This window comes from Mauremys mutica, chromosome 9, assembly GCF_020497125.1.
Source record: "Mauremys mutica isolate MM-2020 ecotype Southern chromosome 9, ASM2049712v1, whole genome shotgun sequence".
In the NCBI taxonomy this organism is placed as follows: domain Eukaryota; kingdom Metazoa; phylum Chordata; order Testudines; family Geoemydidae; genus Mauremys; species Mauremys mutica.
In genome coordinates, this window is record NC_059080.1 from 35,707,577 (window position 1) to 35,731,799 (window position 24,223).

A 24,223-nucleotide genomic window follows, 5' to 3' on the forward strand; every position below is an offset into this window, starting at 1 on the left:
TGAGGATAGTTTTGCAAAAGAGTTTTTTAAATTTTTAAGTGTGGTAATTAAAAACATACATTTTAAATGACAGCCTGGAGCCAGGATATCTATTGATGTAACTATGGTACAATGTCTTTTCAAGAAGGCATTAAACCAACCACTCATCTGAAGTCTGCTGCAGTGTTTTTCTGTTTGAATCACTTCAGTGATTCCTTTGCTGTGTAGTCTTGTGTTATGAACCATAAATTTTAACTTTTTGTTCATTTTAAGGTCTAATAATTGGTGCATCAGCATTTTACGTGTTCAAATCCCATTTAAGATATGCCAGGGTTAGAATAGAATCGAAAAAGTCTGTCTACTTGCTGTGCTCCTTGGCTTGTAAATAGTGTTATTTCAAATGCTTCTTCGGATGTGAGATCAGAGTAGTGATATAGCAGCCTGTGTATTATAAGGTATTTCCATTCTGGGGAAAATGAGTGAAATGGTCAATCCTATTTCATTTTTCTGTTTATACTGTAGAAACTGGGAAAGGGGACTGCAGAAACCAATTCTTTCCCAGGTGTGAATGAATCTGAAGGCAGTCCTAAGAGAAAATAATTCAAGTAAGGGAAACTGGCAGCATTCCTAATAAAATGAGGAAAATCCCAAGGATTCTGTGAAGCAGCTTTGAAGATTTTATAACAAATAGTTCAAACCTTGACAGAGTAGAATTGCTACTACACTAAAAGAACACCCTCCTCTCCCCAACCAAACCATTGCACATTTCTCTTGATTGTTTCTTGAAGGTTACAACAATGCGCTTTTGTTTAGAGTAACATTATTAAATAATACAGTCCTCAGATCTCTCTTGAACAGGATGTTACCATGTTGCAGAGTGAGCATTTTTTCACTACTCATGACATCTTTCTGGTGACTTTATTACGTTGAGTGACATCTGTGATTACAGATGTAATAAACCAGGCACGTCTATCAAATATTGTTAATCAAAACAGTTGGGCAGGTGTGCTGAGTCTTTAGCAGGTGAGTGTACTTTGATATTAATGAAATGGTAATCAGATTTCTAAATATCTATTTTGCTGGATTCATAATTGGTGCATTAATTTTTCCCTAACAGCTCCCCATATTATCAGACTATAAACTTTTTAATTAACTTTTTCCTATAAAATAGTTTGGTTCTCAACACCTTATAAAACCCCTTTCTGCCCCATGTTGGTCACACTCCAACAGATGATAATGTCAGGAGCTGCCTGGGTGATATTGGATCTGTTAAAGAGCCCATCGTTCTCTCATGAAGTAGGAACCTACACGTTAGTGATGTACATCTATAATCTTTTCTGAAAAGATTACAGTATAGTAGTGTTAAAATTTGAAGGGCCATAGTTTGTAAGAGAAATCATGCTTTGCTCTGCTGAATGATTTCAACATTTTAGGAAATGTTTGTCAGTATAAATTTTCTTTAAATATAGGCAATGCCAGATACGAGAGAAAACAATAATTGAACTAGAATACAAGCTGAAGGTTCTGTAATAAAGTAATTTTATATTAGGTAGCACATTGTAAACCTTACTGCTTGTCTTGATTTGCACTACAGTATTTTCTTATACTTTAGTTGCCGAAAGCAGACTATTATAGCCTTTCTTTTAGAATATTTATTTTTTTGTCTATTAATATTGCAATAAAACAGCCAAGCAGGAGGAACTTGCCTTTTTTGTGTATTTTTATTAGAACTAGTAGCAATCTCTTAAAGCATTGCTGTCCATGTCATGAATTTATATATATAAAACATAGATATCATGCTGGTGAATTCAACTTACAAGCCATGAGGTAGAACTCTTGAAGAGCGGTTATTAGTTGCAGGTAATTTAAATCTCAGTAGGTACCAAGAAATGGTTTTGGGACTAATATTTCTTGAAACCTTCAAAGTTAGTATGATTTTTAGTAGATGGCAATGATCTTTATAAAGAAGTTTAATGTTTCAGGTGAAGAGATGAAAATGTAAAGACTCATTTATTGAAACTTATGAAAAAAACTTAAATTTATCAGCAACTTTTACCTGACCAAAAAGTTAAACTTCATTAATAAAAAAGGGCAAAATAACATAGCAGATTTGGGGAGGAAATACACTTCCTGCTATAAATTTAAAGGAGGAAAAATAAAACTCAGAGCCTGAAGATTTTGACAGTCAGCTGAACACACAACTTCCAAGCATGGTGCCACATTGAATTGTACTGCTCTTGAATTTAGGGAGATTAAAAGTAGCTTTGAACAATATCTGTCACCAACCCTTTGCTTTCAAGTCATAATCATTTGAATAAATAAAATCTCTGAAATAATTCAATATGTATTTTAACTTTTTTTGGGAAGCTAATCAACTTTATTATTTTTTTCTGAAAAAAATTGGAACTAATTTCCTTAACCCAATTTTGCTGCCTTCATTGCTCAGTAATGTGCTATATGCCTTTGTTCGTTTGGCAGTATGAAAATAGAAAATATGAAAATAGCTGGTTTAATGTAGGTTGTATTATCTCTTTGGGCAAGTAAAAACCTCATGTAACTGTGGCTGGAGAAGATGATTTTGAATGGAACATGCCAAGAAAAGGCTGTCCTGTGAGGTACTTAGTGTCCTCAATTCTTATTCGGATCACTTGAAGCTTTGCAGGAAAACCTCAACAAGTATCTATTTATGCATAAAAGAAATATTAAGTAGCTATAAATCTTTTTTCTTTAATATGCAAATTCAGTTGGCTAAAATTAAAATATGAAGAAATTCAGTGAAGTGCTTGCATAATGCTAATCACTATTGAAAAGAGAGGCAGCATCAAGGAAACCAATTTTATCTTTTAGAAAGTCAACTCATTTAGGTTTTAAATATATTTAAAATATAGGACTTTACGGTGAAAAGTGCTCACTGAATACTACTGGAAATCCTGCTGAGCACTAAGTTGTTCTCCATCTCCTAAGGATGGAGGAAAAAAGTAACTAATTTGTTTTAAAACAACAATGCATATTGTTAAAGGCTTGCTTCATTAGCTTTAAAATGACTTTTTTTTCAGTAAATGTTTACTTCTCGGATCCTGAGGTCCACTTCTGAAAAAGGAATGTGTCTACAATTCATATATTTCTTATTTTGGTGACCTAACAGATGGATTTCTCCCCAGTTTTTTCAAGTTGAATATTACATTTTTTAGTCGCAGTTTAACACAACCTGGTGATATGTAACTTTTTTGTCCTAACATCTATCTCACTATCTTAACAAATTTTTATCAAGTATTAAAGCATTCCTTCAATCTTAAGGTATCACAACATGTTATAACTACTGTAATGCACCCACCACTGGGTGAAATGTCAGCAGTGCCATTCTGCACCAGCAATTTTGTATAACAGATTGTGGCAGATCAGAGCATTTCTCCAGCTCAGAATGCAGGGATATGTTTTGGTAAGCAGAACACAGAAAACAAGTTTAAAAACTTGCCAGGACACTTGGTTTGCATGGATTGTGAAAAGTGGGGCTTTGGACTGCAGCTTCATACATCAGAAGAATGAGGATTGTAGCAGTTGGTCTCTCTAAAATCTTACTTGGGCACTCCTACTATGTGCTTGGAGTACCAGTACCATCACTTCATGCTAGGGTTGCCAATTTTGGTTGGATGTATTCCTGGAGGTTTCGTCACATGACATAATCTTTAACTAAAGATTAATCTTTAATTCATGGAGACTCCAGGATAACCCTGGAGGATTGGCAACCCTACTTCATGCTGAATGAGGATCTTCCTTTGATTGCTGATAAATGTACAGATATAGACCCAGGCCCTTCACTTAAAAAAAAAATCCATTCTTCCCATACGCCAACTGATCAGTGGTAAATGAGTGTTAATAGATAGGACGGTTTTAGCAGGGAAAGTACTTAATTTTTAAGATGACTATGCTTTTAGGAAGTTCCTTAACACTTCAAAGACTTTTTTAAAGTTTTAATATTCCATTTAGGGCTACAGTATTGACAACTACCTTAAGCTATCCTGGCTAGCTTTTGAGCTTCCAAGATGATGATGACGACCTCCTGGAAATGCTAAGAGTCCACCTTAGTTTGTGTCATGGTACTTCAGCTGAGATGAGCAGAGGCTCCTAAAGCAGAGATTCCTTATAAATATGTTTGGGGCTGTTGGCAGGGTGTTCAGTTTGAAAACCCCTTGGCTTTGGGTCTTGTTTCATCTAGATTAACCTTCCAGATATGCTGCAAAGGTCTAGCTTTACTTAAAGCATTTGGGTGATATTTGAGGAATTTAAGTTTTTTGTTTTGTTTAAAAAGTTTTAGTAGTTAGTAATAGTGCAGGGTTAGTGTGGGGTGAGCAGTTTAATTCTCAGAATGATGATGAAACTAACTTAAACTGTTATATGTCACCCAGAGTGCAGAGTAGTTGAATTTGGGACATATTCCACAGATCTAGACATAAATAAATAAAATTGACTGCAAAACAAGGACTTTGAATGTAATTAATTTGGCAAATAAATTAACTGACACTCTTTATTCAGAAAATCACTTCACTCTTTTTCAAGTGTTCAGTGATTATTTGTGAGCATTGTATCTTCAAGGTCGACGATTTGAGTAAACAATGGAGTAAGATAAGAAATAAGTCACACCAGGACTGCCTTTGCCATCCCTTGTATCATACCATATATATTGCAATTAAATAATGAAAAGCATAAAATGTGAGAATTTCATTTGGTAGCAAATCAAGTACAACCAAATATTTAATTACTGTGTTGGGGGAGGGGAATTTTTTTATGGAGGTAAACATTTTTAAATTAATGTAATGGAGTACACCTCTACCTCGATATAACGCTGTCCTCGGGAGCCAAAAAATCTTACCGTGTTATAGGTGAGACCACATTATATTGAACTTGCTTTGATCCGCCGGAGTGCGCAGCCCTCTTTCCTCCCCCACTCTCCCGGAGCGCTGCTTTACCACGTTGTATCTGAATTTGTGTTCTATTAGGTTGTGTTATATGAGGGTAGAAGTGTATTTTTGTTGTCTGCACTCGCTGTGACATAAGCAGTGAAAATAACCATTCTGAAAAGCTAATATGGAAATGAATAAAGAAAAAAATTGTAGCTCTACAACCCATTATAACATTTGATACAAAGCAAAAGCCAAAACTTAAAACTGATGTACAGATGTAATAGTTTTGTATGCATATAGGTAAACTAATTGCTGTTTAGATAGTGCCAATCAGTAGGCATTCTTGATTCTTTAAATATAAGGAAATAACCGTTTAGTTGTGAATGGTGAACAGTGACAGGAGGGGTTTTTTGTTTTGTTTTTTAAGGTCCAAATGGCTGCAACTTTAGTGTACCTTAATATACCTCCTCGAAGCATCCTGTCCTGGCTGCTGTGAAGGGATGGCAATTTAACTTCAGAGCTACCACATAAGCCAGCTCCTAGGTAACATACAAGTGCTTAGGTTTCCATGAAATCCAAGTGTTGTTTGATGAAGCTTGGCTAATTACCACAGCTGGTCTTTGATGTCTGGAGTACTCCCCCCCCCCCCCTTTAGTTTTATCAGATGAGTAATATCTCAGTGCAGTGTTGCCAGGACCAGCTGCCACAGAGGGTGCAAGCCTCAAACTTAACTGGCATCCCAAGCACAGTAGTGCCATCTTGCTACAGGTATCATGTGCCTAACTAACAGACAAAACCATTTTCCAAGTCTCTTTAGGCTAGTAAGAGCTTTTTAGTATTGCCTCTTCTATGTTCCTATCTACTATAGACATTCTAATTTGAGGTGCTAAAGCCTGATGCTGTTTCTTTTAAATCATTACTCTGACTTTGGGAATAAAAAAAAATAATTCTGATGCCATTTTATTCTTCAGTTGCTTATCTTTAATGATGTGTAAAGAAGTGGGTAGAAAAGTACACATTTCATATAAAAAGCAGCATACATGTGTAATGTACAAATTCATAGTGTTTTGTTAAAGGTATCCTGCTCCAACATTTCAATTCTTGTTTTTAAATGTGGTGTTGTGCATGAAAGATAATTCACCCTTTCCCCCAATGTAAGAGCATTGCTTATTTGTCAGGAGGTTGATTTTCATACTTTCCACAGTTGGCATGCTGAAGAATCAACATGCCTTGTTTCTAGACACCCATCTTTCATCTTCATACCTATATCATTTGCTATAGGCATAACTGATGGCTCATATGCCCACACTTCTAGATGGACAATGTCCTCCATGTTGACTTTATCCTGGAAATTCATTAGCAGAAAGTTAATGCTCCATGTTTGTGCTCTGCTGACCCAGGGAGTGTGAAAGAGATCCAGACTATCTCATGAACATGCAGTTTTTGCTCTACTATATTTTGCATCAATACTGCAAAATGTCTAGGTCAAATGAAGCTATTTATTTAAATACAATATAATCATTTCATTTTGACAAGTTGTATCCTGTTAGAAGTAGTAAATATGGCTGATAACCGGAGTTAAAATGAAACAAAAATAGAAATTTCATAATTTCTTTTAAAAGTACAAAAAAGGATTTATAGCAGTGAGTGCAATCCCCGACACAATTAATACCAAATGCATACTAAATCCTATTAGATTCAAGTCATGGGTGAAAAAGGAATATGAAAAATGCCTAACCTATCTTTATTAGTCTCAGTTAGACAGAGACCATACAGAGCTAAGGAGGTTTAGGAGCTGAATATTAATCATAACCAGTCTTCTGAGATAAACCTATTTCTTGTAACTTATCAAAGCTGTGCAGAAGATTAGTCATTCCCTTTGGTAAAGGAACATTTTACATATTGTTCTCGGTTTTGAACACCATAGCTTTAAAAACTGATTTACAGATACTTTAATTCTAAAAATCTCATTGAATTATATAGCTTAGACAGCTATTTTCCTGTAATGCCAGCTCAATAGGGCGGTAGCTTCTTTGCCAAAACCTCTATATAATTATTTTGTTGTGTAGAGAATAGGATATTCTAGGGAGCATTATTAGAGGCCAGACAAAAGAACCTTGCAGTATCAAGCAATCATTGAATCATAAAGAAATACTTCTTTATTAAATCGTTACTTTAAGCAACAGTTGGTGGATGCCAGCTCCTGTTTCAAATCATTTTCAATTGCTCAACTCCTTTATCTCGGAGAGGAAAAAGAATTAGCTTAAGGGGCTGCATAAGTAGCTCATGTTAATGCTCATCATTACTAAAGATGCAAGGCATGTATAACAGGAGTAATCTGGCAAAGCTCATTCTGATGCTTTAGCCTTAAAAAAGAACTTGTACATGTTTATGGTAATTCTGATAAAGTACAATGAAACAGGTGTTAAAAGCTTCTTATTGTCATCTGATGTTGATGGGATTCGTAGTGCTTTGAAATATTAGAAGTGCTGGGCTGCCCCATTTTGTGCTTCTGGAATGTGGATCCTGACTTTTCTCTTTGATTCCTGACCTGTTACTTTGGGAAGGCTTTAAGGGGGCTGGGTGCATAGCTCTGGGTGTGTGTGGAAGGACAGCTCTACTTTCAAATTAATTAAATCCCTTGGGGATACCAACCATTTGGTTTGTGATGATGACTACTTAGTAATGTCCAGCTCTTCTCCAATGAAGAGAAGGTAACTATGAAGTAAAGAATTGTAGAGTGTTGGTGGTTGGAAATAGGCCATAGATAAATAAGGGATCCTGAGTTACCGGTCTCTTTTCTCCCCCCCCCCCAATAAAGTCTTTAGTGTTGAACTATTTTTTTCCAACACAAATGTTAACAGCACAGCCACACAAATGAATAAATATATTTGTGTCTATGAGTTGGTATGATCTGTCCTCACTAATTGTAATATGTGGGCCTGCCCCAAAGACATCAATGGTGTAATAACATACAAAAGTCAGAATGGAGGAATGAACTTGCAATCAGATGTTTGACTAGTTCGGTAAATTGCAACAACTGCCCACTTTCTCCTCATAGTTAACTAATTACTTTGATGCTTTAGCAGTGGTGCTTTCAAAGTAAGTAAAAAGGACAGGATCTCTGCCATAGAATTGATGCCTTAAATTAGACTGAAAACAAAAACTGTGTCAACAAATGATCCATGATATGTATAAAAATGGAAGGGGAGTGTTTCTGCTGGGGGAACATGACTCTTCTGCACAGAAAAGTTTGTGTGAACTTTAGCTTTGCTGTGAGTATTTTTGTTTTTAGTTATGCAGTATGGAAAGTTTTGAGAAATCCATGGGACTGCTAATGGTAGGTCTATGCTTGGAGCTAGGGGCGGGAGTGAATTCCAGCTTGAGGAGACATACTAATGCTAGCTCTGGTTGAGCTTGTATACTAAAAATGGAATGTAGCCTCTGCATTGCGCGTTGCCCCAAGTTTGTGCCTGTGGTATTGAATGGGTACACAGTCGGGGTAGCTAACCTCTCCCACTGCTGTTGCTACACTCTATTTTTAATGCGCTATCTCAACCACAGCTAGCATGAGTGTTTCTCTTCAAGATGGAAAGCTCAACCCCAGCTCAAGATGTAGCTATACCCAAGTGTCTCACTGGACACTCTTAATTCTTTGATTTAATTATTAGGAGTGAAGAGAGAACAATGTACCTTCTAAAACAGGGGTTCTCAAACTGGGGGTCAGGACCCCTCAGGGGGTTGCGAGGTTATTACATGGGAGGTCGTGAGCTGTCAGCCTCCACCCCAAACTGCGCTTTGCCTCCAGCATTTATAATGATGTTAAATATATAAAAAAGTGTTTTTAATTTATAAGGGGGGTTGTACTCAGAGGCTTGCTATGTAAAAAAAGTTTGAGAGCCACTGTTCTAAAAGAAATCTCCGAAGAAGTGCATAGTACACTGCTGATAATTGCAGATAGCTAGAGATACAAATGAAATAATACTTGGTCCATGAAGTTTGAAAAGTTTTAGAGCAGATATTAGCATCAAATCTTCAGTTCTTTCAGCATGTCCAACTTTGGAACATGGTGCCAAAGTTTTTATTTCTGGTTCTGCACCTTTGTGGAAGATGGGTTGTTTGTCATTAGTTTATCAAGAAGAAAATAAAACTGTATTGTTTACAAAGGAGAGACATCTATTTTTTAAATAGGACATTTGCTTATAGCCCGAAGGTAGTTGAGAATTTAAAACCATTGCATGTTAGTGTAAAAAAGCTGTTTAGAATGAGGTTTTAATTTTTTTTCTCATTTAATCTTGTGTACTTGGATAAATGCTGATTGAGTCACCTGGATGGGTCTTGACTTTCTAATGCCATGAATCTTCTGTCTTTTAGTGGTGCATGGTTGCAGTATTTAAGACCTTAAACTTGTTGCTGGCTCAGGATGATTTTTTTCTGCACTTCTGTACAATAGCTTTTGGATAAAATTTCACATCATGGAAGATAATTGTTGTGACCATTGTCTGTGGAAAAAGCTTCCTTAGCTGTTCAGAGGTATGCCATGTTAAAAATTGTTAGAGGCAGTGGATTAGTGAGCATGGATCAAAAGCAGCCTAATCAGGTACTCCAGTGCAAGAGGGAAGGAGATGTGGCCCACCCAAGGTCGATTGGTCTGTCTCTCTCCCCTTCCCCAATCTTGTGATATCCAGAATGCTGTGCGGGTAATAATACCTCTTTCTGACACATTCAGTGCTCCCTATTTTCCTGACCCATGTGACCTGGGTATAGAAGAACTTCCAGGAAGGAACCAGCCCATGGGTCAGAGAAACTGAGGCCTGGTCTACACTAGGCGTTTAAATCGGTTTTAGGAGCGTAAAACCGATTTAACGCCAAAACCGTCCACACTAGGAGGCACCTTATATCGATTTTAATGGCTCTTTAAACCGGTTTCTGTACTCCTCCCTAACGAGAGGAGTAACGCTAGTATCGGTATTAACATATCGGATTAGGGTTAGTGTGGACGCTGATCGACGGTATTGGCCTCCGGGAGCTATCCCACAGTGCACCAGTGACCGCTCTGGACCGCAATCTGAACTCGGATGCAGTGGTCAGGTAAACAGGAAAAGCCCCGCGAACTTTTGAATATTTCCTGTTTGCCCAGCGTGGAGCTCCGATCAGCACGGGTGGCGATGCAGTCCAAAATCAAAATAAAAAAAAGAGCTCCCGCATGGACCATGCGGATGTGATCGCTGTAAGGGCAGGCAAATCCGTTCTATCCGTTCTATCAGCGCTCCGTTACAGAAGATGAAATTCAGAATCCTTTTTTAAAAATCTCCAGACAGACGCCATAGCAGGGACTCAGCGCACTGCAGCGTGACAAGCGTAACGGAAAGCCAAAGAATCAAATGGATGCGCATGGACTGGAGGACTGAAGCTATCCCACAGTTCCTGCAGCCTCCTAAAATTATTTGCATTCTTGGCTGAGCTCCAAATGCTTCTAGCGTCAAACACAGTGCCCGCGGGTCAGGGCATAGCTTGGCAATCTACTCACCCACCCCCCACCCACCCCCAGAAGCGAAAGGTAAAACAATCCTCTGACTCTTTTACATGTCACCCTATCTTTACTGAATGCTGCAGATAGACGCGATAGTGCAGCACTCAACACCAACATCCTTGCTCCCCCCCCCGCCATGGGCGGCTGATGGTACAAAAGGATGGAAATCCATCCTCATCATCAGCATAAGCTGATCGTACAAAATGATGGAAATCCATCCTCATCATCAGCCTCAGCTGATGGTACAAAAGGACTGGTAACCGTCCTCGTCATCAGCCTATTGGCCCTAATTTTTTCTGGTGGATGGATGGTGCAATATGGCTGGTAACCATCCTCATCATAGCAACAGGGGGCTGAGCTCCATCAGCCCCCACCCTTCATGTGTAAAGAAAAGATTCAGTTGCCCCTGGACTAGCAGTGGGATGCTGGGCTTCTCTCCTACACACTGCTTAATGTCCTGTCTGGACTATCATAGCAGCTGGAGGCTGCCTTCCACTCATTTCTCACTAACAAGTCAGTGTGTCTTATTCCTGCATTCTTTATTAATTCATCACACAAGTGGGGGGACAATGCTACGGTAGCCAAGAAAGGCTGGGGGAAGAACGGAATCAACAGGTGGGGTTGTTACAGGAGCACCCCCTGTGAATAGCATACAGATAATAATTTCTGCGGGCTCTGACACAGAGCAGGTGGTTCTCTAGCACACTTGCCTATATTAGGCAGCACTGATTCTATTTTTAGATACCAAAAAGGAGGGATTGACTCAGGGAGTCATTCCCAATTTTTGCTTTTGCGCCCCTGGCTGATCGGCCAGGGGCACTTATGACAGCAGCCAATGGTACAAAACGATGGAAGGTGCAATATGGCTAGTAACCACTCTTGGCTTTTGCGCCCCTGGCTGATTGACCAGGGGCACTAGCAGCAAATGGTACAAAAGGACTGGTAGCCATGATCATCCTCAGTTCCAATTTATGGAAGGGTTTGGATGGTGCAATATGGCTAGTAACCATCTCTGCTGTCATGCAAAAGCAAAAGCATGCTTCTGTGTAGCGCTGCTGAATCGCCTCTGTGAGCGGCATCTAGTACACATACGGTGAGAGTCACAAACGGCAAAAAAAGCTCCATGATTGCCATGCTATGGCATCTGCCAGGGCAATCCAGGGGAAAAAGGCGCGAAATGCTTGTCTGCCGTTGCTTTCCCAGACGAAGGAGTGACTGACGACATTTACCCAGAACCACCCGCGACAATGATTTTTGCCCCATCAGGCACTGGGATCTCAACCCGGAAGTTCCAAGGGGCGGGGGAGGCTGCGGGAACTATGGGATAGCTAGGGAATAGCTACCCACAGTGCAACGCTCCAGAAATCGACGCTAGCCACGGACCATGGACGCACACCACCGATTTAATGTGCTTAGTATGGCCGCGCTCCACCCGATTTTATAAATTCTGTTTTACAAAACCGGTTTATGCAAATTCGGAATAATCCCGTAGTGTAGACGTACCCACAATCTGTCAATAGCAAAAGCAGCTTACACAGCGAGGCCATTTGACACCTGAAGTCAGGCTGCTTTCTTCAGTTTAAATTAAGGTCTGTCTATTTGGTCACTTGACATTCATGCTCTTTCTTCTCCTTTGCCATATCTTCTTATCCAACTAATGATGTTGGTAAACCATAGCTTGGGTCATTCTGCTTGTAAGTTGTATTCTTTTCCTTTCCCCTTTGTCTAATTTACTTAGAGAGCAGTAGTTTGGGACAGGGTTATGGTTATTATTGTTTCTACTGTGCCTGGCACAATGGCACCTCGTTCTTGGTTGACCTTAAGACAGTAAATTCTATATATTATGTGGTTGATTACATGGATAGCATTGCCATGTATGTTCCTATGTATACGTTAACTTAGTATTTCAGACATGACTAAATATTGTTTAGATCCGTGAAACCTTCTTAAAATAACGATACTCTGTTTAGCACCTCACAATTTAAGCTTTAAAATGTGATGATTGAAGTTTCAAATATGTCACATCGCCAAGTCGAATATAAAGTTCCTAACGAAGAAGAAAAATATTTTCTGGACAAAAATACCATCAGCCATAAATTAGCCTGAAAACTTAGATGTCCCTTATTTGTTAGCAGTAAACAGTCTGTTCTGTCATATCCTTGTGCTTTCTCTTTACTGTGTGCTAAATCCTCCCTCTTGCTCAGAAAATTCTAACTGATTTTGGTTGGAGTTGTGTACTGAGTTTGGGCTTCAGGATTTGGCCCTTGGAAAATGGGACACCCCCCTCCCCTCGTGCCTTCTAAAGAATTTGCAATATGTTTTTCCACAAGTAATATGTCCAGCTGAGAAATGTAAAACATGCATATGCAATTTACGACGACAGAGAAATATTAAAAGTATCACTGTAAATGGTGCAAGGAATTCTGTGATCCATTACAAAGTGGAAAAAATATAAGGTTTACGTGACCAATATAAAATGTGCTAAATACTTGTAAAGCTACATGGTCTTCAAATGCCTTCATGTATTTCCATTAATGGGGTACTGCACCCCCTGGTGGTGCCTAACGGTAGAACCTCCTACAAGCAATGCCTGCTGGAGTGCATGTGTGCCCCCTCTTACCTCTCACCTTGGTGTCTTTGAATATTCTGAGGGCAAAGGTATACAAGAGGGCACTGTACCCTCTATTGCTTGAGTTTCTTTCAGACAGAAGTGAATTGCTCTGGTCCTTTGGATCTCAGGTTTTCTCCATTTTAGCATCTTGTTAACTTTATAGTTATATTTTATAGTTTAGTCTTAGTATAGCTTTCCCTTCAGTATAGATTTAAAAGATGCTTATATTCATATTGCATATTCATGCAGTTCATAGTGGAAGGGTGCCATTTCCAATCTAAGATTCTCCTATTTGGCCTGTCAACAGCACTTTTTTCAAAGCTGCTTTCTGTGTTAGCAGCACATCTGAGAAAACATGGTCTTTTTGTTGACCCATATTTGGATGATTGACTACTAAAAGCTGCTACACCCTGAGGTGCTGTTGTGCTACACCATGGTTACAGTCTCCTTTGATTCTGGGTCTGCTTCTCAATGTCAAGAAGTCAGTCTCTGCCCAACTGAGAGAATTCCCTTTTTTTAGGTTCTCTATTGGACTCAGTAGCAGGAAGAGCTTTTCTTCTGGAAGACAGGTTTATAAAAATAGAAGAAATGATTTTTGCAAATTCAAGCCTGTCAGTACCCAGGAGGTGATCATCTTTCTGGTTCTCATGGGCCTGATGGCAGCTACAGCTTATGCAACCCCCCCTTGCCCATCTCAGAATGTGTCCATTGTACCATGAGATGTCTCAAGTTTACACTTGCACCTCGGACCGTCTTCATATGTTTGTCACCATGCTTCAGGATGTTGTGGTTTCACTGAGGTGGTGGATGAACTGATAAAATGTTCTCAGAGTTGTTCTGCTCAATCTCCCTTTGCCATTGGTGACAATAACATGAGATTCTTTCAACAATGGATGGGGTACCCATTTAGCTTACTTCACTGGGCTTTGCAAGAAAAGAGCTTTCAATTCAGTGTGGTAGAATTTAGGGCAATTCATTTGGCTCTTGTCATTCATCCCTCATGTGCAAGGGAAGGTGGTCACATTGCAGCGGACAATAAAACTGTAATGTGTTAAATGAACAAACAAGAGGGCGCTCACGCATTCCAGTCTTGTGCTGAAGTGGTCAGGTTATGGGATAGGTGCATTCTTCATAATACCTATCAGGTGGTGCTGGATTTGGTAGGGGAAAGCAATATGCTAGCAGATCGTCTCATCCGGGACAGTTCTCAGATTTACAAGTTGTCCCTAAAGGTTCAAGTATCAGAATATCTTTTCCCATTGGCGTCAGCCCAAGGTAGACCTGTTTTGAGACATAAATCAGCAAGAAATGTCTCCCATTCTATTGAAGAGCATGGAGGGACTGTCAGTCCTTGCTGGATGCCTGCCTTCTGTACACTTTTCCCCCCATCCATTTCAATTAACTCAGAAAGTGGTGAAGATTATTCAGTAACAGGGCAAAAATGTTCATTGCTCTGTCTTCATAGAATCATAGAATCTCAGGGTTGGAAGGGACCTCAGGAGGTCATCTAGTCCAACCCCCTGACAGTCCGAGACAGTAGTGGTTCAGATGGACGGTATGTGAGTCTTCTTCTGTCTTCAGATATTTTGTCACAGCAACAAGGCAGGCTTTATACATACATGTGTACGGTTACTTTCTGTAATTGCTATACCACATCCCTAATATATAAAAAAGGATTTGTTACGCTGAAGTGGACCACTTGTGTAAGGTGTCCTGTTTCTTAAGTGTACAATATTGAACATTTCAGAGGGAAGTGATCATTGCCTCACCCTAAATAGTGTATCTGACAAATCATAAAGTGGTATATAATGGCAAGATGCTTATTTCTGATTCCAGATGGTAAGCAATTTATGCCTCGTAGAATTAAGGTCAATGACCTAATTAACTGTTGTTGGTAGTTTAGCTGCCAACATTCTTGTTTGTCTAATGCCCTTTTAGACCTTTTCCAAATTCTTTGTGAAGGACATAAATCCACACCGTGTAGAGATCAAGCATAGGAGTTTATTACACACAGCGCTGGCGGAGTGTCACCTTGCTTATTAGGCTCAGAGACACTGTCAATCAATTGATTACAATGGAATATATAGATTTTCCATGGGCGGGGGAAAGTGACGGGGTAGGCAGTTCCACACCCCAAGATAGGTTTTGCAGCAAGATAAGATAGCACATTAGCCAGTGGTTAAAAGGTTACATAATGCCCATGGTCTCAAGTTAGCAAGTTAACATTTAATTAATACTTTGATGGAATGTTATTAGCATAAAATATATATGTTGAATTCTGATTTGGGGTCCATAGGAATGGAGCAACTCCTTTGATTGTACAACAGGTACATTCCTAGGGGTTAAAGCAAAGAAACAGTGAAAGTATATGGCAATAAAGATTGTCCCCTTTATGTCTTAAGGCAGGCATTGGTCCCTGGGAAGGGAGGTGGAAGGATCCCATATCTTATACTGACATGTGCCAACTTTTCATAAACTCAAGGTTGGATCTGTGGGAAGAACATTCCCCACAGAAGAGACTGACACAATAGGAACAGGGATCCTTTGTTCAATCTGAAACATTAGATGAAACATAATTATTCAGTTATTGCTGCAACATCTGGCATTTCTACTGACCAAGCATATCTTAGCAAAGGCGGTTATCTTGTTTACCCCAGCTTTCTCTTAGCTAATCACTATTTGCTAGGCCTCTGGTCTCTTGACCAAACTCTGGATTTTGCGTCTGGAAAAGAGCTGGCACAATCCATATACCAGGTGGTTATATAAAATGCACATGGATTTTAACCCTTCACTTAGCTTCTTTGCTAGCTTGCAACTTGAATGCGATGCTCTCTAATTTCTTTGGCTTCATCCTGTTTTATAGCATTAAGACAGGTGGACAAGTTGGCAATGGTTCCTGTGTTTCCCTTAATGTCTTGAGCAACTTTTTTGTAGATATTGCTTTTGTCTGCTACTAAAACGTTGTGTTGTATTGAAAATAAACTCTAAAATAGCACTAAATCTCCATAAGCAATCCCAAGAAAAGCAGTGACCATTTCTTTATTTTAGAATAACACACTTCACTGAGCTTAATAGGCTTATTCAGGAACATGCTTAAGATGGCCATACTTGACACTTGAGGTAGGAAATAGAGTACACTTAATATCTACTTTTTAGTTTTTTTTGAGGCTCTTTGTTGTGAGTATATATGACCTATTAGTTGTTCAAACAGTTAAGCATTCCAAGCAGAAGTCACGTGAGCTGAACAGTGTTCTCTTAATAAAAAGTTACTGCTATGAGATGACTTCTAAAAGTCTTTGTTTTTGCGCCTCTCTCATTGTTAATTTTATCTTATTAACAGTAGTGTTTTGTTTAAATATTGATTACATGAAAGAGAATTGTTTCTGTTTACTGGCATGGAAAAAACAGATTTGTGGTTTGATGTTGAGACGTTCAGGTCATCCATCACTAGTTTAAAAAAAAAAGTACTAAAAAATCGGTAATTGGACATCTTTCGTTGAGAGATAAATAATGGATAGTTCCGTGATATGCTTTACTAAGATGTTGTATTCTTTCAAAAGAATTCTAACCAGGTAATTGGTATTCTCTGTGAATAATTAAAGCCTGCATTAGTAAGATTGTGATCCTGAAGTTGGAATTAATTTCTTATCTGTTTAAAAGTAGATATTTTATATAAAGAAAAGTTTCTGCCTTCTTGAATGTTTTTTGGTGGTGAAGACAGGCATTTATAGAAAAGTTTTACTATAATATAGTACGGTGGTGGGCAACCTGCGGCCCAGGGGCCACAACTGACCCATCAGGGTAATCTGCTGGCGGGCCGTGAGACAGTGTTTACATTGACCGTCTGCAGGAATGGCTGCCAGCAGCTCCCAGTGGGTGCGGTTCACCGTTCCCAGCCAATGGGAGCTGTGACACGTGCCGGCCAGCATGTCCCTGTGGCCCACACCGCTTCCTGCAGCTTCCGTTAGCTGGGAACGGCAAACTGCAGCCACTGGGAGCTGCAGGCGGCCCTGCCTGTGGATGGTCAATGTAAACACTGTTTCACTTCCCGCCAGCGGATTACCCTGGTGGGCCGAAGATTGCCCACCATCGATACGTGTATTAGTGTATTACAATGTAGTGTAGTGGTAATGTAGGACTGTAGTGAAAATAATTTTGAATAAACATGACAATTTTGTGTCTATATGCATACAGTCCAAATAGTATTGAATTTAGTTTAAGCTTGTATATACAAATGTAGTGTTCTCATTCTGCACTGTAAATTTGTTAAACACATTACAAGTAGAATTCTATGTTAAACTGAATGTCATCTTCAGATAGTGTGTAAAATAGCGAATTGTTTGTTATTTAAGTAATAGTCGTATGGTGTTTCATGTAAAGTGTGGATATGCCCCTGAGCCTTTGGTGGAAAATTGTTGGTGGTAGTGCCCATTTGGCTTGCACATACACTTTTCACATCCTCATGCCCCATACTGAGGATATAAAGGGCTGCATTGGCAAACTGCTTTCAGTTCCTTTTCAACTGCCTTCAGTGAGGTGGAACAGCCTGTTCTCTTCATGACTTAGTTTTAGTACAGTTAGGCTCGTTGGTGCATGTTAGTTTAATAGTTGTTGGGACTATTGTTTCTCCGAATTTTTTTTTTGGACTCGTTCTTCTGGGGTACGTTGGGTTAGTTGGGGTTGGAGGTGTCTTTCCTGCTGGGAGGCTGTCCAGGTCAGTCATGGGTGTCCTTGGTGCCTCTGCTGTGTGGGAGACACTCGTACCTTTTAGCAGGTGGAAAATCTGCATCTCCTTCAAAAGTAAATATTGAAAAAATAGGGAGATGAAGCAAGACTTAGCAAGATTTCAGACTAGTTTCTGACCCAGGTGCTGAAAACCTCCCCTGTACACAGGTCATGGAGTACTGCTAGTGCCCCATCTACCTCAGTCGCCAAGAGCTTGAGGGATATGACTGCTGCTGCACTGTCCACTTGTGGGTTTTGGTCACCGAAAACATATGGGGAGGCAGCTACTGCATCAGTGTCCACAGAAGAAAGAGATGTTATGTAAGTCTCTGGCTACCAGTAAGAGATCTCTTAGGAGATCTAATACTCAGTGACCAATCTCCAAGAAGGCTACAGAGATGTCCAGTCCCAAGGGGAGTTCCATGGAGGCTCTGGGTGACCCCGCTACCCAGAGAATATCAAGTTTCCTCTGAACCAGACTATAAAACAGGACTCTGATACTGAGGTCGTCTGTTTCTGAACAAAAATCTGAAACAGCAGAAATTCAGGATGTTAATCTGTGCAGCTATAATAATGCTCTCCCTGGATTCTGGGGATTGGCTTGTGACTCTTGACCTTGAAGATTGCATATTTTAATATAGTGATTCACCCCTCTTAGAAAAGGTTTCTTTGCTTCATAGTCAACTATGACCACTACCAGTACTGCATGCGTTCTTTTGGTCTCTCCTCTGCCCTAATGGTATTCTCAAAGATTATGGCAGCTGTAGCTTCTCTCCTACATTGTCCATGGAAAATAGTCTTCTCTCATCTCGATGACTTGTTACTCAGGGGCTGAATTTATAAAGAGATGTGGTTGTCAACACAAGCAAGGTCACTATGAACTGCTTAGGCCTTCAACTCAGTTATGAAATCTGCTTTGATACCTGTATAGTGAACAGATTACATTGGAGCTTCTCTGGATGTGGCAACAGCCAGGGCTTACCTATCTATGGGTAGATTTGTCACCCTACAGAATTTCGCCTCAAAGATTGAGCTCATTCCTCAAATCTCAGCAAGAAGGTGTCTTCAACTTTTAGGGCACATGGCAACTTGTAGTTTTGTAACTCAGAGTACCAGGTTAAACCTCTGATGCCTCCACGGATGGCTCAAGAGACTAAAAGACTAAAGCTTGCGGGGGAAGAAGGAGGGATGCTTGGGAGGGGGTCGGTGCTGGGGGGGGGGGCCAGGACCCCCACTGGTGGGGGAGGGAGGGTTGGCCGGGGCTTTCTACCTGCCTGTGTCCCTGCAGCTCCTAGGTGGGAGCGGAAGGGGCCAAGGCAGGGGCTCTTCTGCTGCTCCCGCCACCTGTTGAACAGACATACAACAGGTATTATTAAAATAACAGAAAGTAATCTACAAGAAATATCTGCCTTCAGAAGTGGAAGAGATTTCATCACTGGTGTACCAGTCAACAAGTTTCTTCGGTTCACGTTTTTCTTTCCACCATCCATAACTAGCTGTTGGAGTTAAAAAGATCAGATCTTGCCATAGTTCTGTCAAGGTTCACTTCACCACTGTCATTGCCTTGCACTCCTGGATAGGGTTTTTTCATTTTTTTTCTCATTCCATGACTTCCACATTTATCAGAGGTTGTATGTGAACTTATTTCCACACAGTAGAAAATCTTCCCCTTTATGGGACTTGTTCTTAGTCATCTTATGAAACACCCCTTTGAGCCACTAGCTACATGTTCGTTGCTTCACGTATTCATGAAAGCAGCTTTTTTGGTGGCCATCACTTTTGCCCAGAATGTCAGAGAACTGGAGACTTCAATGACAGATCTTCCCTTCATGGTGTTTTTTCAGAATTAGGTGGTATGATAACCACATCCCAAGTTTTTATCCAAAGTGTCCTCTGAATTTCATATAAACCAGACTATCTGTCTTCAGCTCTTTTTAACAAAACCATATCAGATTAGATGACCAGAGGGGGTTGGCCTTCTATCAGTACAGAACCAAATCTTTCCGCAATCCTCCTACACTATTTGTTTGAATTATGGAAAATCCAAGGGATCCACAATCTCCACATAGACTCTTGAACTAGGTCTTGGGTGTATTATTTCATGTTATGACTCATTACTCTCTGGTTCATGGGCCTAGATCAAATGCTGCAGTTGGCAACACCATTCTGTCTTCTGTAGTAGACTCTGTTCTGAAGCTCCATCCTCCTTATTGGGATACTGTTCGGGAGTCATCAGAAGCGGAACATCCACAGGGCACTCTTCCAAGAAAGCAAGGTTATTCACCTTGTGCAATAACAAGAGTTCTTTGAGATGAGTGTCCCTATGGGTGCTCCATTACCCTCCTTGCTTCCTTTATGCTTTAGTTTTCCCTTATGGGTTTTCTGGCAGAGAAGGAATTGGGTGCGGTTTGTCTGTGCAGACTTCAATAGCCTTGGTAAGGGGTATAAGGTTTGTGGGACACGTGTGGGCCGAAGAGGCACTGCTACCTTTTCAATCAAAGGCATAGAGGCATGTGTTCTCCTGACTTAGAGCATCCATCGGGCCACATATCTTGAAGAACTCCAGTTACTGCACAAGGTGAGTAACATCTCAGACTCCCAAAGCTGGGCAGGGCAGGCAGATTGGGAGTTGTCTGTTGTAATGAGAATTGTAAATTTGGCTCAAATGCAATATCTACCAGGATTGTGAAGCCTGGAGGAAGAGCTCTTCAGTTAAAGTAAGAGGAGAGTAGGGTATCAGAGTAGGAGGCAGGTCCATAGGTGGCTGCCTGATATGAAAGTGCTTTTCAATAGAGGTTTAGAGTGGAGTTTGCATCCTAGAACAACCACCACTATTAAGACACACCAATGGCTGTAAGCAGGGGAGACTGGAAAAAAAGGCTACCCTGTGCAAAGAAGACCTAGTTGGGTTATGGGTTGGAGTGGGGGGCAGGGGAGGAGGGATGGTGTTAAAATTGCATGTCTCAAGCCCAGCAAGGGATGCAGTGTTAATAAAACCCTTATTTATGGGTAAGTGTGGTCTAGGGTTTTGTGCCAAGTTATCGCTAAATTATTGCTATTGTAAAACCCACCAATAAATCTTAACGTTGTATTAAAGATAAAGAAAAAAGAAAAGAAGTTAAAGCATTTGAAATGTAAAATGTTAAATAAGGCTTTTATTTTAACACTATCCCTTATTCACTTCAGCTTTAGCTGTAGAGTTTTTAAGGGAAAAACCCTTGTTTCTCAGCCTTTTGGATGGTGGTAACAGTCCTTTCTGAAGAAAAAGTAAGTTAATTGAGATGGTATGGTGCTGCTGTAACTACAGTTGTCTCCTATCTCCTTGAAGACAAGACAAAAGACAAACACAAAAAGAAAAGGAAATGAACAGCAACTACAGAAAATATAGCTTCTGTTTCTAGTGCTGATTGTTACTTACCATTTTATTGCTGGAGAAACACAGGCATAGCAGGCAGTCTTATCAGTCACTCTGAGACCTGGCAAACTTGTACCAGAATTGAACTGTTTAGGGCATTGCTTTTAGCTGGCTCACTGGTCACAGTTTCCTGTGCCTCACAGTTTAGCTGCCTCACTGGTCACAGCAGTGTTGTGAAAGATGCAGTCTTGGTGAGTAGCCCACCTCCTCCTAGACGGAAGGCAAAAAGAGAGAGGAAATGGAAGAAATGAAGTGCCCATGAGCACGGGGGACAGTCACTTCCTAGGTATTGGTCAGGAGTTAGCCAAAGCTGCTGATGGGAGCAATGTCCTTTGCTTCCTTTTCTCTAATCTAGTCTCGCCAGGATGTCTTTCAGGATTAGGATAATCAAAGCCCACTGTGTCCTCGTGTATCCTGGGGTTTCAGGAGATACTGTCATGGCAGTGACGATGGTGAATTTTTACACTGAGTCCACCCGTCCCTTCTTGGCTTCTGTTCTGTGACCCCTCAGATGAACAATGCCCAAGGAAGTGTGGCACTGCATCCCATTAACATTAGCCAATCAGAACATATTTCAGTGACTTAAACTGAATAAGTTCTCCCATTTCTAGGACCTTTCAGCTTGTTCTAATATGAACCCATGACTTAATCAGGAGCCTTGAATATCCCAGACAGCAGTTATTTTAACCAAAACCGTCAAGTTTGTACCAGTCCATTTATCATCAACTTCTGCCAACTTTTATAAACAATTTAATGTAAGAAGCTGAGGTGGGCGTGTTTCCTTAGACCACAATACATGTCCAAGTTACCTTCTGTTGTGCAGAGATGAGGGTTTTTGGTTTGTTTCCTATGAAGCTGTCTTGCAATAATTTGTGAATATAGTATGTTCACCTAGTTGTTGGGATGATGTTTACTGTACAAATACATTGTTGTAAATAGGGGTCTGTCTGGAAGGAGGTAATTATTTTCAGCCATTTTTCTATCAGCAAATACTTAAGGGACAACATCAGAACTATTAGGTATGATGACTTCATTTCAGTCTCTGGCCACTGTATGAAAGTGGTTTAACCAGGAATGACCAAGACCCTGCAAACACAAGAGAGAAAAGAACTCAGGCATGTTTTGAATGCAGCTTCTTGCCCTGAGTGTTTAGGAGGAAACCAGACTCAGCCATAGGAATCCAGTGGGAGGTGTCCGGAGAAGCCCAGTCATTGAATAGTGCCTATAGTTGATAAAAACTGTGGTAAACCATATGGTGAGGCAGGTCAAAAGTAGTCCATGACAGTTAATTGAAGGGCATCTTGTTTTGAAGCCAAGTTGTGACACTAGAAAAATACAAAAGAGAGGTTAGTAAAGATAGTCATTCAACAGTTAATGTGTAGGGAGGGGGTGGGCTTCAGAGGTTAAGCTCCTGCCTGAGCTGCAGCTTCAAAGCAGGTCTACACAGCTATTTTTAGAGTGCTAGCCTGAGTCCTGTTTGCCTGAGTGTGTCAGCCTGTTCTTGAAGGCTTGCTTCCATGGGCTGTGTAGACAAATGGTTAGTGACAACTTAACAGCTGCTGCTGAGAGAGTAGGGGGATGTAATAAAACAGTGGAGAGAGATTTGTTCATGGGGATTTGTACGTTATTCATATTATGGAGGAACACTGTATTGTAGTTTTCCATTCCAAACTGTGAGCATGCATTTAATGTAGATATGCTGGGGACCTGGCCATTGTTGGTGCAAAGCATGAATCCACATTCCCGTATACTTTTATATGTCAATTACAGTCACTCACCTTCTTCCATATTTAACAATAGCTGAATAGAGCCAAGTTGGTGACACCTTGCTTCCAGTGTGTGGATCAGGTTTCCATCCTCTTGTCTCACTCTTAGCTTTTGCATGCTTGCCTCAGTTATCCTTATATTATTTGGTCCATAGGAAATAAGCTTGTATCTCTGGAGGACAGGCATACAAAGCTTTCTGTGAGAAGCCAAGTTAAGCAGTTGGACTGCTGCATTCTATACTAATTGAATTCTGAGCTCATGCTTAGACCCAGTGTATGTAGCTGCATGCACTGTGCAGCTGCTTGCTCTGTTAGCTCAGTTTCTTGTGGGGAGCATATTATAAGAAGACTGCACTGTCTTCACTAAACTTGAAAGCACAATTTGTGGGTTCACTTTTGATCTGTAAAGAAAGCCCTTCATGATTTGAGTTTTGAGTATCTTAGCAATTGTTTATCTCCTTGATTTACACCTCTACCCCAATATAACGCTGTCCTTGGGAGCCAAAAAATCTTACTGCATTATAGGGGAAATCGCGTTATATCGAACTTACTTTGATCAACCGGATTGCGCAGCCCTGCCCCCTCGAAGTGCTGCTTTACTGCGTTATATCCGAATTTGTGTTATATCGGGTTGCGTTATATCAGGGTAGAGGTGTATATTGTAATAGTTGAGATGAACTAGAATGATCCAGTCCATGTCCCGTAGATGTGAAGAGCTAGGGAGATGTGCTGAAAATAGAAAGTTGTCTAGTTAACTTTCTATTAGTTTCCAATGACTTCTGTCTGTGGGATAGTGGTGAAAAAGTAAACTGAGGCTCTACAATGTTTCTATGAGTTGGAGAGGGCGTTTTGGTTTGAATAGCAAAGCATTTTTAATATGTTTCTAAATCTATATATATGCCTCAAGTTTTGAGTGGGACCGGTAGGAAAATTGATTGCTCTTCTTTGAGTGCTCGCTCGTGTCAATTCCATTACCCTCCCTCTTGACCCTCTCTCGGATTTGCTGGCAAGAAGGAACTGAGAGGGCATAGGGTTGGCAGCGCCTGATATACTGATGCATGAGTGTGGCACTCAAGGGGGTGCCACAGCGAACCCTACATATGCCGCTAAGCCAAAAGTCTGACTGTGCAGGTGGAACGCACATACCTAGAATGGAATGGACATGAGCAATACATATCAAAGAACAACAGTTACAAAAGGTAGGGAACTGTTTTTTCATATGGCAGTTTCAATTACTATAATTTTCACTGTAGTTTGCCATGTTGGCACTCCCCCTTTATTGGTAGTACTAGT

At 40.3% G+C, this 24,223-nt stretch overlaps 1 protein-coding gene across 3 annotated transcripts in view; it reads left to right on the top strand.

Annotated features, from left to right (window-relative positions):
- DIAPH2 (diaphanous related formin 2) overlaps positions 1–24,223 on the top strand; it is an 834,834-nt gene that overhangs the window by 78,806 nt on the left and 731,805 nt on the right. The window lies entirely within an intron of this gene.